The sequence below is a fragment of the Triticum urartu genome, chromosome 7 (assembly GCF_003073215.2).
Source record: "Triticum urartu cultivar G1812 chromosome 7, Tu2.1, whole genome shotgun sequence".
NCBI lineage: Eukaryota > Viridiplantae > Streptophyta > Magnoliopsida > Poales > Poaceae > Triticum > Triticum urartu.
Window position 1 is genome coordinate 719480015 of NC_053028.1, and position 6089 is coordinate 719486103.

Consider the following 6089-nt stretch of genomic DNA (forward strand, 5'->3'; position numbering starts at 1 on the left):
GTAAATGGAAATTTGTGACCTTTCAGTGACCAATAGTGGTGGTCATAAGTTGACATATTTCTTGTAGTGGTCGATCACCCGCGCCGAGCTCATCGCCGGCACCACCGTGGTGAGCCTCTTGTTCTTATCTTCTTTCTGAAAGGAAAAATATTCTTACTTGTATGTTTACATAGATACTTGTATTATTTTCTTACTTTTATTATTGCATCTTATATAGTGCGATGGTTTTGGTATCCGCCCCCGTCGGCCCTCGTCCTGTCTATAATTCGGATGTGGTATATATATTATCTTTATAACTATTGGTTCATTTATTGTTTATGAAAATTATGCCGACCAACGTGACATAGATTTTATTTATGTAGGATGTATGTGAATCGGAAATGCCAACCGACCCTATTGTCAAGAGGTTAAATTTAGTTGAAGAAGAAAACAATTTGTTGAAGGAAAAAATAAAAAAAATTGGAGGAGAAGATGATATTGGAGTTGCATGTTGCGGATGTCGTCGATGATCACAAGATCAAGATGGATGCAATGCGCTTGAAGATTAGAAATATTAGAAAATATGCCATTCATACCGAGGCTTGGTATCATTATGCCGTTGAATCAATTGTTACCTTGTTGCGATTATGATCGCATTTGTTTTCGCATTGAAATGTTTTACATAGTTTCAATGTATGGTTTAATTAATTAGATGCTCTGGAGAGCTATATGTTGTTAGATGAGAACTATGTATGCACTTTAGTTTTAATGTGATGATGAACTTCTATTAATTTGGACACTTAATTATCTATTCATGAACTATGTATGTTGTTAGATTTTTTTTCTTTCAGAAAGAAGATAAGAACAAGAGGCTCACCACGGTGGTGCCGGCGACAAGATCGGCGCGGGTGATCGACGACGGTGAAGACGGAAATGGGACGTGACGTGACGGGCCGCTAAACCTAGACAAATCTCAAGGAAAATGGAGCTTTGAGGTCGAGCTTCGAGAGGAGAAAGCTTAACTAGTGTGGCTCGGGCATTTCATCGAACACCTCATGTGCATAGGAGGTGAGCTACAAAGCCCCCCCTTGCCGGCCAAAGAAAAACAGAGCACTGGAGTGCTCTGCTCGCGGGCGAGGGGTATATATAGGCACTTCATTGGTCCCGGTTCGTGGCATGAACCGGGACTAAAGGGCAGCCTGTGGTTCCGGTTCAAGCCACCAACCGGGACAAATGGTGGTGGGCCAGGAGCCAGGCCCATTGGTGTCGGTTCTTCCCACCAACCGGGACCAATAGGTCCAGACGAACCGGGACCAATGGCCCACGTGGCCCGGCCGCCCCCCTGGACTGACGAACCAGGACCAAGCCCCCATGGGTCCTGGTTCTGGACTGAACCGGGACTAATGGGCTGACCCGGCCTGAACCAAAGCCCCCTTATCTACTAGTGCGAGTGTGCATTCATATAGACGCGATTTTATGAGGTCACATACATACAATCTAATTAGCTCATTCATTCATTAATCTCGGTGATATCCATCATTTTCTCCGGATCAACGTTCACCGTTCAACTTCTAGATCATACTAGTAATCAGTTTGTACTCGTTTCTTGTTTCCACATTCCAATATCCCTGTGAACAACTCCTTAATCACAATACCTGGCCAGGCAATGCTGAACACAGTAATATCTCCGGAGGGGCAAATCCCAGTCTTACATACCTAGTGCCATGATATACTTTTCGGTGTACCGGAAAATCACCTTTATAATTGCCCAATTATGGAGCAACTTTGGGGGTCCTCAAATCAACCATACAGTATCCAGGTCCCTTATATTCACATGTTCTAAGGACACAAGTAAATGCTAACATATTATGAGAAGATACCAACAACATATTGAAGACATGATCTCGTATTATCTAATAAGTGGGTCTATCCAACATCATTGTTACCCTAACAATGTGCACTCATTATTCTCGGCATTCTTGTTACATTAAACAATTTTTACAGTAAGTTGATCACGATTGTTAGTAACAGTAAGTTGATGTGTATTGATAAATTGGACAATCATTGCTCTCAGATTGAAACGATTAACCACCTTGTAACAAATATAATCAGAAATAATGCTTTTGCTTGAGGCTAGAACATAGTTATAGATATTAATCTATGAAATAAATCCTAAATTAAAATATAGAGGTCAGACGTCGACGACAAGCATGTCTACTTATACTACGTCTTTGACGCGCATCGTCACCACATCCTTTGCCAGTCGCTTAGGCCTCTATATTCCGTGTACCGAGTTGCAAATATGAGCACCTGATATTCAATTCCCAAGAATTACACTATGAATTATCAAGGAATACATCAAGCCCATGTATGAAACTCATACCGGTGCTGGACTTTGCAGACTTCTTCTTTTCCACCAAATATTTCTTGCAATTCCTCTTCCAGTGACATTTCTCCTTACAAAAGAAGCACTCGGCATCAGCAGTGGCGCCAATCTTCTTAGACTTTCCAGGTGTACCAGCCTTATTGGGACCCTTGGACTTGCCTTTTTTCTTCGACTTGTCCTTCTTCTTAAAGTTGGTTGTTTTATTCACCATAGTTGCTTGATTGACATCCTTCTGGATTCCATTCTCAAGGGTCTTAAGCGTAGTCAAAAATTTACCAAATGTATTTTTTCTTAAAGAAGATGAATCGGGAACAGCATCAGTGCCCAACTCATGGGGGATTGGAAAACCTAGTGCATGCATCCTTTGTGTGTACGCATGGTGCGACATGGTGTGTTGTGGGAAGTAGGGTTGATGGTGCGACATGTAATGCTGGTTCTGAAGTACATGGTCGATGCCCATCGTGTGTTGCCTCAAAACACCAGGAAAGAACTCTTGGCCGAAGTACGGCGTGTATGGCTGCTGGACCATCATAGGAACATTGTTGCTCATCGGCATGGCAGGAAGCTCGTGTTGGTACGCCATGTATGGTTGTTGTCGCCCGAGCGCAGGAATCATCACATCAGGCGGGAGTGCCCCCATGTATGGCTGCTGAAGCATAGGGTTGCCGGCGCACGGGGCGTGAACCCGCGTCGGAATCCGAAACTCTTGATCAAGAGTTCCTCCTGCCCTGTGGCATGGCGCTGCCACAAAGACAATGCCTGTGTCTAGACGTGGGAGGCTTACATTCTTCTTCTTGCCCTCTGTATCTTTCTCGACGATATCTTCCTTCATCTCTTGAACCGGGGACGCGTCTTCATCATCCCAAACCATCTCCTGGTTCTCCTGGATGGACTCGTCGTCGTGGGGGGTTGAGAAAGGGGGGCCAGTGTGTCACAAACAGCCCTAGAGTTCGTACTAGAATACCACTTAAGACACAAATCAACCAAAACCCTAATGTCACCTAGATACTCCAATGTCACCTCAAGTATCTGTGGGTATGATTATACGATATGCATCACACAATCTCAGATTCATCTATTCAACCAACACATAGAACCTCAAAGAGTGCCCCATAGTTTCTACCGGAGAATCAAGACGAAAACGTGTGCCAACCCCTATGCATAATTTCATGGGCGGAACCCACAAGTTGGTCACCAAAACATACATCAAGTGAATAACGTGATATCCCATTGTCACCATAGATACGCACGGCAAGACATACATCAAGTGTTCTCAAATCATTAAAGACTCAATCCGATAAGATAACTTCAATGGGAAAACTCAATCCATTACAAGAGAGTAGAAGGGGAGAGGAAACATAAGATCCAACTATAATAGGAAAGCTCGCAATACATCAAGATCATGCCAAATCAAGAACACGAGAGAGAGAGAGAGAGATCAAACACATAGCTACTGGTACATACCCTCAGCCCCAAGGGTGAACTACCTCCTTCTCGTCATGGAGAGCGCCGGGATAATGAAGATGGCCACCGGTGAGGGTCCCCCCCCCTCCGGCAGGGTGCCGGAACAGGGTCTCGATTGGTTTTTGTGGCTACAGAGGCTTGCGGCGGCGGAACCCCCGATCTATTCTGTTCCCCGAAGTTTTTAGGGTATATGGATACATATAGGCAGAACATGTACGTCGGTGGACCTCCGGGCTATCCACGAGGCAGGGGGGCGCGCCGTAGGGGGGTGGGCGTGCCCCCACCCTCGTGGGCAGCCCGGGACTCCCCTGGTGGAACTCCGGTACTCCGTGGGCTTCTTCTGGTCCAAAAATAAGTTCCGTGGAGTTTCAGGTCATTTGGACTCCTTTTGATATTCCTTTTCTTCGAAACACTGAAATAGGCAAAAAAAATAGCAATTCTGGGCTGGGCCTCCGGTTAATAGGTTAGTCCCAAAAATAATATAAAAGTGGATAATAAAGCCCAATATTGTCCACAACAGTAGATAATATAGCATGGAGCAATCAAAAATTATAGATACGTTGGAGACATATTAGGCATCCCCAAGCTTAATTCCTGCTCGTCCTTGAGTAGGTAAATGATAAAAACAGAATTTTTGATACGGAGTGCTACTTAGCATAATTTCAATGTAACTCTTCTTAATTGTGGTATGAATATTTAGATCCGAAAGATTCAAGATAAAAGTTCATATTGACATAAAAATAATAATACTTCAAGCATACTAACTAAGCAATTATGTTTTCTTAAAATAACATGGTCAAAGAAAGTTCATCCCTACAAAATCATATAGTTTAGTCATGCTCCATTTTCGTCACACAAGAATGCTCTCATCATGCACAACCCCGATGACAAGCCAAGTAATTGTTTCATACTTTAGTAATCTCAAACTTTATAAACCTTCACACAATACATGAGCGTGAGCCATGGATATGGAACTATGGGTGGATTAGAATATGATGATGGGGGTTATGTGGTGAAGAAAAAAAAAGGAGAAAGTCTCACATCAACGTGGCTAATCAATGAGCTATGGAGTTGCCCATCGATTGATGTTAATGCAAGGAGTAGGGATTGCCATGCAACAGATGCACTAGAGCTATAAATGTATGAAATCTCAACAAAAGAAACTAAGTGGGTGTGCATTTTTTTGGGGCCTTCTTTTTTCTTTGGACTTTCTCTTTTTTTGTGACAATGCTCTATTAAATGATGATCATCACACTTCTATTTATTTACAACTCAATAATTACAACTCAATACTAGAACAAAGTATGACTCTATATGAAACCCTCCGGCAGTGTACCGGGATATGCAATGAATCAAGAGTGACATGTAAGAAAGAATTATGAACGGTGGCTTTGCCAGAAATACTATGTCAACTACATGGTCATGCTAAGCAATATGACAATGATGAATGTGTCATGATAAACGGAATGGTGGAAAGTTGCATGGCAATATATCTCGGAATGGCTATGGAAATGCCATAATAGGTAGGTATGGTGGCTGTTTTGAGGAAGATATAAGGAGGTTTATGTGTGAAAGAGCGTATCATATCACGGGGTCTGGATGCACCGGCGAAGTTTGCACCAACTCTCAATGTGAGAAAAGGCAATGCACAGTACCGAAGAGGCTAGAAATGATGGAAGGGTGAGAGTGTGTATAATCCATGGACTCAACATTAGTCATAAAGAACTCACATACATTGCAAAAATCTACAAGTCATCAAAAACCAAGAACTACGCGCATGCTCCTAGTGGGATAGATTGGTAGGAAAAGACCATCGCTCGTCCCCGACCGCCACTCATAAGGAGGACAATCAAAGAACACCTCATGTTTCAAATTTGTTACATAACGTTTACCATACGTGCATGCTACAGGACTTGCAAACTTCAACACAAGCATTTCCCAAATTCAAAACTACTCAACTAGCACGAATTTAATATTATTACCTCCATATCTCAAAACAATCATCAACCATCAAACTTCTCTTAGTATTCAACACAATCATAAGAAAGTTTTTACTATTCTTGAATACCTAGCATATTAGGATTATTTAAGAAAATTACCATGCTATTTAGGACTCTCAAAATAATATAAGTGAAGCATGTGAGTTTATCTATTTCTTCAAAATAAAACTACCACCATGCTCTAAAAGATATAAGTGAAGCACTAGAGCAAACAACAAACTACTCCGAAAGATATAATTGAAGATCAATGAGTAGTTAAA